This window comes from Oncorhynchus mykiss, chromosome 21, assembly GCF_057628025.1.
Source record: "Oncorhynchus mykiss isolate SJ-2025 chromosome 21, ASM5762802v1, whole genome shotgun sequence".
NCBI classification, from domain to species: domain Eukaryota; kingdom Metazoa; phylum Chordata; class Actinopteri; order Salmoniformes; family Salmonidae; genus Oncorhynchus; species Oncorhynchus mykiss.
The window spans coordinates 35807213-35819791 of NC_143042.1; the positions used below are offsets into that span (position 1 = coordinate 35807213).

Sequence of the window (12579 nt, forward strand, 5' to 3'; positions counted from 1 at the left end):
TACCTACTGGTAAAATGGCTGTCAATGGTCTCTGATCTTCTGTTACTCAATAGCTTGATCATTCTGTGTTCTCCAAGGAACATATCATTTATTCTTATTAATCTGGCTAGTATGACAACGTAAATGATGTCAATCTGGTATGAAAAAACATATTATTTATATTTATCTCGCGAGAAGGACAATGTTGGTCCAGTGTGTTTGTGTGTAAATGTATGCCTATACGCCATGAAAGTGACTAGCCACTTCATCATTCTTCCGGAGTCAGTCCCCTAATTATTTTTGAATGGGCTTGGCGATTATATATTACATTTGTGAAAATGCAGTTGTTTAAAATATATATTTATCATAATATATTTGTGATTGTGGCTGAATTTACTCCTGCCAGATGCCTTTTAATATAATGTTGCGCTGACGAACATTGCGCTACATCTTTGCCCTTTTAAGGCCATTCAAACAGCTAACAAACATTAGAAAACTACAGGGCTACTTCCTTGAAAATGTTGCTGCACTTTCGATGCACGTTAACACAACCATTGGAACAAAGTGTTGTTGTTTCGTAAACTCCATGTTCAGTTGGATGAGAGCACGAATGGCCAGCGATCTAGCGTCAGGATTAAATACACCACAAGTCTCTGTGGCGCAATTGGTCAGCGCGTTAGACTGTTAATCTAAAGGTTGGTGGTTCAAGCCCACCCAGGGACGACAGTTTTCAGTTTGTTGTGCTCCATGATGTCGATGTGACGTCCTGTACCTGTTATGAGATTCCTGTTAAATTGCCGTGCTGAGGGTCAATGCCAACACAAGCCTCTCTCGTGCAATCAGTTAGTGTGTTTGACTGTCAATCTAAAGGTTGGTGCTTTGACACCACCCAGGGATGACATTTTTCAGATTGTGGAGATGTGAACTGACCCTTCGTGACTTGGCGTGAGCTTCCATGAGACTTTGGCCTGCTGAGGGTCAGTATAACCACAAGTCTCTGTGGTGCAATTTGTTGGCGCGTTAGACTGTTCATTTAAAAGTTGGTGATTTGAGCCCACCCAGGGATGCTGTCTTTCTATTTCTAGTGATATGGAAGACCTTCCTGGCCTTACAGTAAGCTTGCTTTTGACCTGCTGTGTTTCCTGTTGTAACATGTGATTGGTGTGTTGTTGAACATGAAAGATGACAAGTTACTATACCTACTGGTAAAATGGCTGTCAATGGTCTCTGATCTTCTGTTACTCAATAGCTTGATCATTCTGTGTTCTCCAAGGAACATATCATTTATTCTTATTAATCTGGCTAGTATGACAACGTAAATGATGTCAATCTGGTATGAAAAAACATATTATTTATATTTATCTCGCGAGAAGGACAATGTTGGTCCAGTGTGTTTGTGTGTAAATGTATGCCTATACGCCATGAAAGTGACTAGCCACTTCATCATTCTTCCGGAGTCAGTCCCCTAATTATTTTTGAATGGGCTTGGCGATTATATATTACATTTGTGAAAATGCAGTTGTTTAAAATATATATTTATCATAATATATTTGTGATTGTGGCTGAATTTACTCCTGCCAGATGCCTTTTAATATAATGTTGCGCTGACGAACATTGCGCTACATCTTTGCCCTTTTAAGGCCATTCAAAAAGCTAACAAACATTAGAAAACTACAGGGCTACTTCCTTGAAAATGTTGCTGCACTTTCGATGCACGTTAACACAACCATTGGAACAAAGTGTTGTTGTTTCGTAAACTCCATGTTCAGTTGGATGAGAGCACGAATGGCCAGCGATCTAGCGTCAGGATTAAATACACCACAAGTCTCTGTGGCGCAATTGGTTAGCGCGTTAGACTGTTAATCTAAAGGTTGGTGGTTCAAGCCCACCCAGGGACGACAGTTTTCAGTTTGTTGTGCTCCATGATGTCGATGTGACGTCCTGTACCTGTTATGAGATTCCTGTTAAATTGCCGTGCTGAGGGTCAATGCCAACACAAGCCTCTCTCGTGCAATCAGTTAGTGTGTTTGACTGTCAGTCTAAAGGTTGGTGCTTTGACACCACCCAGGGATGACATTTTTCAGATTGTGGAGATGTGAACTGACGCCTGACTTGGCGTGAGCTTCCATGAGACTTTGGCCTGCTGAGGGTCAGTATAACCACAAGTCTCTGTGGTGCAATTTGTTGGCGCGTTAGACTGTTCATTTAAAAGTTGGTGATTTGAGCCCACCCAGGGATGCTGTATTTCTATTTCTAGTGATATGGAAGACCTTCCTGGCCTTACAGTAAGCTTGCTTTTGACCTGCTGTGTTTCCTGTTGTAACATGTGATTGGTGTGTTGTTGAACATGAAAGATGACAAGTTACTATACCTACTGGTAAAATGGCTGTCAATGGTCTCTGATCTTCTGTTACTCAATAGCTTGATCATTCTGTGTTCTCCAAGGAACATATCATTTATTCTTATTAATCTGGCTAGTATGACAACGTAAATGATGTCAATCTGGTATGAAAAAACATATTATTTATATTTATCTCGCGAGAAGGACAATGTTGGTCCAGTGTGTTTGTGTGTAAATGTATGCCTATACGCCATGAAAGTGACTAGCCACTTCATCATTCTTCCGGAGTCAGTCCCCTAATTATTTTTGAATGGGCTTGGCGATTATATATTACATTTGTGAAAATGCAGTTGTTTAAAATATATATTTATCATAATATATTTGTGATTGTGGCTGAATTTACTCCTGCCAGATGCCTTTTAATATAATGTTGCGCTGACGAACATTGCGCTACATCTTTGCCCTTTTAAGGCCATTCAAACAGCTAACAAACATTAGAAAACTACAGGGCTACTTCCTTGAAAATGTTGCTGCACTTTCGATGCACGTTAACACAACCATTGGAACAAAGTGTTGTTGTTTCGTAAACTCCATGTTCAGTTGGATGAGAGCACGAATGGCCAGAGATCTAGCGTCAGGATTAAATACACCACAAGTCTCTGTGGTGCAATTGGTTAGCGCGTTAGACTGTTAATCTAAAGGTTGGTGGTTCAAGCCCACCCAGGGATGACAGTTTTCAGTTTGTTGTGCTCCATGATGTCGATGTGACGTCCTGTACCTGTTATGAGATTCCTGTTAAATTGCCGTGCTGAGGGTCAATGCCAACACAAGCCTCTCTCGTGCAATCAGTTAGTGTGTTTGACTGTCAATCTAAAGGTTGGTGCTTTGACACCACCCAGGGATGACATTTTTCAGATTGTGGAGATGTGAACTGACCCTTCGTGACTTGGCGTGAGCTTCCATGAGACTTTGGCCTGCTGAGGGTCAGTATAACCACAAGTCTCTGTGGTGCAATTTGTTGGCGCGTTAGACTGTTCATTTAAAAGTTGGTGATTTGAGCCCACCCAGGGATGCTGTCTTTCTATTTCTAGTGATATGGAAGACCTTCCTGGCCTTACAGTAAGCTTGCTTTTGACCTGCTGTGTTTCCTGTTGTAACATGTGATTGGTGTGTTGTTGAACATGAAAGATGACAAGTTACTGGTAAAATGGCTGTCAATGGTCTCTGATCTTCTGTTACTCAATAGCTTGATCATTCTGTGTTCTCCAAGGAACATATCATTTATTCTTATTAATCTGGCTAGTATGACAACGTAAATGATGTCAATCTGGTATGAAAAAACATATTATTTATATTTATCTCGCGAGAAGGACAATGTTGGTCCAGTGTGTTTGTGTGTAAATGTATGCCTATACGCCATGAAAGTGACTAGCCACTTCATCATTCTTCCGGAGTCAGTCCCCTAATTATTTTTGAATGGGCTTGGCGATTATATATTACATTTGTGAAAATGCAGTTGTTTAAAATATATATTTATCATAATATATTTGTGATTGTGGCTGAATTTACTCCTGCCAGATGCCTTTTAATATAATGTTGCGCTGACGAACATTGCGCTACATCTTTGCCCTTTTAAGGCCATTCAAAAAGCTAACAAACATTAGAAAACTACAGGGCTACTTCCTTGAAAATGTTGCTGCACTTTCGATGCACGTTAACACAACCATTGGAACAAAGTGTTGTTGTTTCGTAAACTCCATGTTCAGTTGGATGAGAGCACGAATGGCCAGCGATCTAGCGTCAGGATTAAATACACCACAAGTATCTGTGGCGCAATTGGTTAGCGCGTTAGACTGTTAATCTAAAGGTTGGTGGTTCAAGCCCACCCAGGGACGACAGTTTTCAGTTTGTTGTGCTCCATGATGTCGATGTGACGTCCTGTACCTGTTATGAGATTCCTGTTAAATGGCCGTGCTGAGGGTCAATGCCAACACAAGCCTCTCTCGTGCAATCAGTTAGTGTGTTTGACTGTCAATCTAAAGGTTGGTGCTTTGACACCACCCAGGGATGACATTTTTCAGATTGTGGAGATGTGAACTGACCCTTCGTGACTTGGCGTGAGCTTCCATGAGACTTTGGCCTGCTGAGGGTCAGTATAACCACAAGTCTCTGTGGTGCAATTTGTTGGCGCGTTAGACTGTTCATTTAAAAGTTGGTGATTTGAGCCCACCCAGGGATGCTGTCTTTCTATTTCTAGTGATATGGAAGACCTTCCTGGCCTTACAGTAAGCTTGCTTTTGACCTGCTGTGTTTCCTGTTGTAACATGTGATTGGTGTGTTGTTGAACATGAAAGATGACAAGTTACTATACCTACTGGTAAAATGGCTGTCAATGGTCTCTGATCTTCTGTTACTCAATAGCTTGATCATTCTGTGTTCTCCAAGGAACATATCATTTATTCTTATTAATCTGGCTAGTATGACAACGTAAATGATGTCAATCTGGTATGAAAAAACATATTATTTATATTTATCTCGCGAGAAGGACAATGTTGGTCCAGTGTGTTTGTGTGTAAATGTATGCCTATACGCCATGAAAGTGACTAGCCACTTCATCATTCTTCCGGAGTCAGTCCCCTAATTATTTTTGAATGGGCTTGGCGATTATATATTACATTTGTGAAAATGCAGTTGTTTAAAATATATATTTATCATAATATATTTGTGATTGTGGCTGAATTTACTCCTGCCAGATGCCTTTTAATATAATGTTGCGCTGACGAACATTGCGCTACATCTTTGCCCTTTTAAGGCCATTCAAACAGCTAACAAACATTAGAAAACTACAGGGCTACTTCCTTGAAAATGTTGCTGCACTTTCGATGCACGTTAACACAACCATTGGAACAAAGTGTTGTTGTTTCGTAAACTCCATGTTCAGTTGGATGAGAGCACGAATGGCCAGCGATCTAGCGTCAGGATTAAATACACCACAAGTCTCTGTGGCGCAATTGGTTAGCGCGTTAGACTGTTAATCTAAAGGTTGGTGGTTCAAGCCCACCCAGGGACGACAGTTTTCAGTTTGTTGTGCTCCATGATGTCGATGTGACGTCCTGTACCTGTTATGAGATTCCTGTTAAATTGCCGTGCTGAGGGTCAATGCCAACACAAGCCTCTCTCGTGCAATCAGTTAGTGTGTTTGACTGTCAGTCTAAAGGTTGGTGCTTTGACACCACCCAGGGATGACATTTTTCAGATTGTGGAGATGTGAACTGACGCCTGACTTGGCGTGAGCTTCCATGAGACTTTGGCCTGCTGAGGGTCAGTATAACCACAAGTCTCTGTGGTGCAATTTGTTGGCGCGTTAGACTGTTCATTTAAAAGTTGGTGATTTGAGCCCACCCAGGGATGCTGTATTTCTATTTCTAGTGATATGGAAGACCTTCCTGGCCTTACAGTAAGCTTGCTTTTGACCTGCTGTGTTTCCTGTTGTAACATGTGATTGGTGTGTTGTTGAACATGAAAGATGACAAGTTACTATACCTACTGGTAAAATGGCTGTCAATGGTCTCTGATCTTCTGTTACTCAATAGCTTGATCATTCTGTGTTCTCCAAGGAACATATCATTTATTCTTATTAATCTGGCTAGTATGACAACGTAAATGATGTCAATCTGGTATGAAAAAACATATTATTTATATTTATCTCGCGAGAAGGACAATGTTGGTCCAGTGTGTTTGTGTGTAAATGTATGCCTATACGCCATGAAAGTGACTAGCCACTTCATCATTCTTCCGGAGTCAGTCCCCTAATTATTTTTGAATGGGCTTGGCGATTATATATTACATTTGTGAAAATGCAGTTGTTTAAAATATATATTTATCATAATATATTTGTGATTGTGGCTGAATTTACTCCTGCCAGATGCCTTTTAATATAATGTTGCGCTGACGAACATTGCGCTACATCTTTGCCCTTTTAAGGCCATTCAAACAGCTAACAAACATTAGAAAACTACAGGGCTACTTCCTTGAAAATGTTGCTGCACTTTCGATGCACGTTAACACAACCATTGGAACAAAGTGTTGTTGTTTCGTAAACTCCATGTTCAGTTGGATGAGAGCACGAATGGCCAGAGATCTAGCGTCAGGATTAAATACACCACAAGTCTCTGTGGTGCAATTGGTTAGCGCGTTAGACTGTTAATCTAAAGGTTGGTGGTTCAAGCCCACCCAGGGACGACAGTTTTCAGTTTGTTGTGCTCCATGATGTCGATGTGACGTCCTGTACCTGTTATGAGATTCCTGTTAAATTGCCGTGCTGAGGGTCAATGCCAACACAAGCCTCTCTCGTGCAATCAGTTAGTGTGTTTGACTGTCAATCTAAAGGTTGGTGCTTTGACACCACCCAGGGATGACATTTTTCAGATTGTGGAGATGTGAACTGACCCTTCGTGACTTGGCGTGAGCTTCCATGAGACTTTGGCCTGCTGAGGGTCAGTATAACCACAAGTCTCTGTGGTGCAATTTGTTGGCGCGTTAGACTGTTCATTTAAAAGTTGGTGATTTGAGCCCACCCAGGGATGCTGTCTTTCTATTTCTAGTGATATGGAAGACCTTCCTGGCCTTACAGTAAGCTTGCTTTTGACCTGCTGTGTTTCCTGTTGTAACATGTGATTGGTGTGTTGTTGAACATGAAAGATGACAAGTTACTGGTAAAATGGCTGTCAATGGTCTCTGATCTTCTGTTACTCAATAGCTTGATCATTCTGTGTTCTCCAAGGAACATATCATTTATTCTTATTAATCTGGCTAGTATGACAACGTAAATGATGTCAATCTGGTATGAAAAAACATATTATTTATATTTATCTCGCGAGAAGGACAATGTTGGTCCAGTGTGTTTGTGTGTAAATGTATGCCTATACGCCATGAAAGTGACTAGCCACTTCATCATTCTTCCGGAGTCAGTCCCCTAATTATTTTTGAATGGGCTTGGCGATTATATATTACATTTGTGAAAATGCAGTTGTTTAAAATATATATTTATCATAATATATTTGTGATTGTGGCTGAATTTACTCCTGCCAGATGCCTTTTAATATAATGTTGCGCTGACGAACATTGCGCTACATCTTTGCCCTTTTAAGGCCATTCAAAAAGCTAACAAACATTAGAAAACTACAGGGCTACTTCCTTGAAAATGCTGCTGCACTTTCGATGCACGTTAACACAACCATTGGAACAAAGTGTTGTTGTTTCGTGAACTCCATGTTCAGTTGGATGAGAGCACGAATGGCCAGCGATCTAGCGTCAGGATTAAATACACCACAAGTCTCTGTGGCGCAATTGGTTACCGCGTTAGACTGTTAATCTAAAGGTTGGTGGTTCAAGCCCACCCAGGGACGACAGTTTTCAGTTTGTTGTGCTCCATGATGTCGATGTGACGTCCTGTACCTGTTATGAGATTCCTGTTAAATGGCCGTGCTGAGGGTCAATGCCAACACAAGCCTCTCTCGTGCAATCAGTTAGTGTGTTTGACTGTCAATCTAAAGGTTGGTGCTTTGACACCACCCAGGGATGACATTTTTCAGATTGTGGAGATGTGAACTGACCCTTCGTGACTTGGCGTGAGCTTCCATGAGACTTTGGCCTGCTGAGGGTCAGTATAACCACAAGTCTCTGTGGTGCAATTTGTTGGCGCGTTAGACTGTTCATTTAAAAGTTGGTGATTTGAGCCCACCCAGGGATGCTGTCTTTCTATTTCTAGTGATATGGAAGACCTTCCTGGCCTTACAGTAAGCTTGCTTTTGACCTGCTGTGTTTCCTGTTGTAACATGTGATTGGTGTGTTGTTGAACATGAAAGATGACAAGTTACTATACCTACTGGTAAAATGGCTGTCAATGGTCTCTGATCTTCTGTTACTCAATAGCTTGATCATTCTGTGTTCTCCAAGGAACATATAATTTATTCTTATTAATCTGGCTAGTATGACAACGTAAATGATGTCAATCTGGTATGAAAAAACATATTATTTATATTTATCTCGCGAGAAGGACAATGTTGGTCCAGTGTGTTTGTGTGTAAATGTATGCCTATACGCCATGAAAGTGACTAGCCACTTCATCATTCTTCCGGAGTCAGTCCCCTAATTATTTTTGAATGGGCTTGGCGATTATATATTACATTTGTGAAAATGCAGTTGTTTAAAATATATATTTATCATAATATATTTGTGATTGTGGCTGAATTTACTCCTGCCAGATGCCTTTTAATATAATGTTGCGCTGACGAACATTGCGCTACATCTTTGCCCTTTTAAGGCCATTCAAAAAGCTAACAAACATTAGAAAACTACAGGGCTACTTCCTTGAAAATATTGCTGCACTTTCGATGCACGTTAACACAACCATTGGAACAAAGTGTTGTTGTTTCGTAAACTCCATGTTCAGTTGGATGAGAGCACGAATGGCCAGCGATCTAGCGTCAGGATTAAATACACCACAAGTCTCTGTGGCGCAATTGGTTAGCGCGTTAGACTGTTAATCTAAAGGTTGGTGGTTCAGGGACGACAGTTTTCAGTTTGTTGTGCTCCATGATGTCGATGTGACGTCCTGTACCTGTTATGAGATTCCTGTTAAATTGCCGTGCTGAGTGTCAATGCCAACACAAGCCTCTCTCGTGCAATCAGTTAGTGTGTTTGACTGTCAATCTAAAGGTTGGTGCTTTGACACCACCCAGGGATGACATTTTTCAGATTGTGAAGTCCCCCTTCCTGACTTGGTGTGAGCTTCCATGAGACTTTGGCCTGCTGAGGGTCAGTATAACCACAAGTCTCTGTGGTGCAATTTGTTGGCGCGTTAGACTGTTCATTTAAAAGTTGGTGATTTGAGCCCACCCAGGGATGCTGTCTTTCTATTTCTAGTGATATGGAAGACCTTCCTGGCCTTACAGTAAGCTTGCTTTTGACCTGCTGTGTTTCCTGTTGTAACATGTGATTGGTGTGTTGTTGAACATGAAAGATGACAAGTTACTATACCTACTGGTAAAATGGCTGTCAATGGTCTCTGATCTTCTGTTACTCAATAGCTTGATCATTCTGTGTTCTCCAAGGAACATATAATTTATTCTTATTAATCTGGCTAGTATGACAACGTAAATGATGTCAATCTGGTATGAAAAAACGTATTATTTATATTTATCTCGCGAGAAGGACAATGTTGGTCCAGTGTGTTTGTGTGTAAATGTATGCCTATACGCCATAAAAGTGACTAGCCACTTCATCATTCTTCCGGAGTCAGTCCCCTAATTATTTTTGAATGGGCTTGGCGATTATATATTACATTTGTGAAAATGCAGTTGTTTAAAATATATATTTATCATAATATATTTGTGATTGTGGCTGAATTTACTCCTGCCAGATGCCTTTTAATATAATGTTGCGCTGACGAACATTGCGCTACATCTTTGCCCTTTTAAGGCCATTCAAAAAGCTAACAAACATTAGAAAACTACAGGGCTACTTCCTTGAAAATGTTGCTGCACTTTCGATGCACTTTAACACAACCATTGGAACAAAGTACCCTCCAAGCTCGTCATCAAGCTCGAGACCCTGGGTCTCGACCCCGCCCTGTGCAACTGGGTACTGGACTTCCTGACGGGCCGCCCCCAGGTGGTGAGGGTAGGCAACAACATCTCCTCCCCGCTGATCCTCAACACTGGGGCCCCACAAGGGTGCGTTCTGAGCCCTCTCCTGTACTCCCTGTTCACCCACGACTGCGTGGCCACGCACGCCTCCAACTCAATCATCAAGTTTGCGGACGACACAACAGTGGTAGGCTTGATTACCAACAACGATGAGACGGCCTACAGGGAGGAGGTGAGGGCCCTCGGAGTGTGGTGTCAGGAAAATAACCTCACACTCAACGTCAACAAAACTAAGGAGATGATTGTGGACTTCAGGAAACAGCAGAGGGAACACCCCCCTATCCACATCGATGGAACAGTAGTGGAGAGGGTAGCAAGTTTTAAGTTCCTCGGCATACACATCACAGACAAACTGAATTGGTCCACTCACACAGACAGCATCGTGAAGAAGGCGCAGCAGCGCCTCTTCAACCTCAGGAGGCTGAAGAAATTTGGCTTGTCACCAAAAGCACTCACAAACTTCTACAGATGCACAATCGAGAGCATCCTGGCGGGCTGTATCACCGCCTGGTATGGCAACTGCACCGCCCTCAACCGTAAGGCTCTCCAGAGGGTAGTGAGGTCTGCACAACGCATCACCGGGGGCAAACTACCTGCCCTCCAGGACACCTACACCACCCGATGTCACAGGAAGGCCATAAAGATCATCAAGGACATCAACCACCCGAGCCACTGCCTGTTCACCCCGCTATCATCCAGAAGGCGAGGTCAGTACAGGTGCATCAAAGCTGGGACCGAGAGACTGAAAAACAGCTTCTATCTCAAGGCCATCAGACTGTTAAACAGCCACCACTAACACTGACACTGACTCAACTCCAGCCACTTTAATAATGGGAATTGATGGGAAATTACGTAAATATATCACTAGCCACTTTAAACAATGCTACCTTATATAAATGTTACTTACCCTACATTATTCATCTCATATGCATACGTATATACTGTACTCTATATCATCGACGGTATCCTTATGTAATACATGTATCACTAGCCACTTTATACTATACTATGCCACTTTGTTTACATACTCATCTCATTTGTACATACTGTACTCAATACCATCTACTGTATCTTGCCTATGCTGCTCTGTACCATCACTCATTCATATATCCTTATGTACATATTCTTTATCCCCTTACACTGTGTACAAGACAGTAGTTTTGGAATTGTTAGTTAGATTACTTGTTATTACTGCATTGTCGGAACTAGAAGCACAAGCATTTCGCTACACTCGCACTAACATCTGCTAACCATGTGTATGTGACAAATAAAATTTGATTTGATTTTGATTTGATTTGTTTCGTAAACTCCATGTTCAGTTGGATGAGAGCACAAATGGCCAGCGATCTAGCGTCAGTACTAATTACACCACAAGTCTCTGTGGCGCAATTGGTTAGCGCGTTAGGCTGTTAATCTAAAGGTTAGTGGTTCGAGCCCACCCCAGGGACGACAGTTTTCAGTTTATTGTGCTCCATGATGTCGATGTGACGTCCTGTACCTTTTATGAGATTCCTGTTAAATTGCCGTGCTGAGGGTCAATGCCAACACAAGCCTCTCTCGTGCAATCAGTTAGCGTGTTTGACTGTCAATCTAAAGGTTGGTGCTTTGACACCACCCAGGGATGACATTTTTCAGATTGTGGAGATGTGAACTGACCCTTCCTGACTTGGCGTGAGCTTCCATGAGACTTTGGCCTGCTGAGGGTCAGTATAACCACAAGTCTCTGTGGTGCAATTTGTTGGCGCGTTAGACTGTTCATTTAAAAGTTGGTGATTTGAGCCCACCCAGGGATGCTGTCTTTCTATTTCTAGTGATATGGAAGACCTTCCTGGCCTTACAGTAAGCTTGCTTTTGACCTGCTGTGTTTCCTGTTGTAACATGTGATTGGTGTGTTGTTGAACATGAAAGATGACAAGTTACTATACCTACTGGTAAAATGGCTGTCAATGGTCTCTGATCTTCTGTTACTCAATAGCTTGATCATTCTGTGTTCTCCAAGGAACATATCATTTATTCTTATTAATCTGGCTAGTATGACAATGTAAATGATGTCAATCTGGTATGAAAAAACGTATTATGTATATTTATCTCGCGAGAAGGACAATGTTGGTCCAGTGTGTTTGTGTGTAAATGTATGCCTATACGCCATGAAAGTGACTAGCCACTTCATCATTCTTCCGGAGTCAGTCCCCTAATTATTTTTGAATGGGCTTGGCGATTATATATTACATTTGTGAAAATGCAGTTGTTTAAAATATATATTTATCATAATATATTTGTGATTGTGGCTGAATTTACTCCTGCCAGATGCCTTTTAATATAATGTTGCGCTGACGAACATTGCGCTACATCTTTGCCCTTTTAAGGCCATTCAAACAGCTAACAAACATTAGAAAACTACAGGGCTACTTCCTTGAAAATGTTGCTGCACTTTCGATGCACGTTAACACAACCATTGGAACAAAGTGTTGTTGTTTCGTAAACTCCATGTTCAGTTGGATGAGAGCACAAATGGCCAGCGATCTAGCGTCAGTGTTAAGTACACCACAA

The 12579-nt window shown here is 41.6% G+C and overlaps 3 non-coding genes across 3 annotated transcripts; all 3 read left to right on the top strand.

Annotated features, from left to right (window-relative positions):
• Window positions 1-628: 628 nt before the first annotated feature.
• trnan-guu (transfer RNA asparagine (anticodon GUU)) lies at window positions 629-702 on the top strand. Its single transcript has one exon. It is a non-coding gene; the product is annotated as a tRNA-Asn (tRNA).
• Window positions 703-1803: 1101 nt separating this feature from the next.
• trnan-guu (transfer RNA asparagine (anticodon GUU)) lies at window positions 1804-1877 on the top strand. Its single transcript has one exon. It is a non-coding gene; the product is annotated as a tRNA-Asn (tRNA).
• Window positions 1878-5316: 3439 nt separating this feature from the next.
• On the top strand, window positions 5317-5390 carry trnan-guu (transfer RNA asparagine (anticodon GUU)). The gene has a single exon. It is a non-coding gene; the product is annotated as a tRNA-Asn (tRNA).
• Window positions 5391-12579: the final 7189 nt, after the last annotated feature.